A 324-nucleotide genomic window follows, 5' to 3' on the forward strand; every position below is an offset into this window, starting at 1 on the left:
AAAAAAAAAAAAAAAAAAAAAAAAAAAGGATTTGTAAACAAAACAACTCTGGAAATTGCTTAAAAGTCATAAGGGTAACTTGAGAGAAGCAAAACCGCTTCTACCTCATTCTCAAACATCTTCTGGAAGATGATCAATGACATAGTGAACTTGTGTGTCTTGATCATCTTCACAGGTCGTGAGCGAAATAGTAAAGCTCTGAATAGGCCAAGTAAAGCTCTGACCCGAGGATTCCAAAAAAAAAAAAAACATAGATGTTTCATTACACAATAAATAACTACTAGTTCAAAACTGCCATACAACATAACAGTGAAGAAGAAGAAA

This window comes from Papaver somniferum, chromosome 9 (genome assembly GCF_003573695.1).
Source record: "Papaver somniferum cultivar HN1 chromosome 9, ASM357369v1, whole genome shotgun sequence".
Classification (NCBI taxonomy): domain Eukaryota; kingdom Viridiplantae; phylum Streptophyta; class Magnoliopsida; order Ranunculales; family Papaveraceae; genus Papaver; species Papaver somniferum.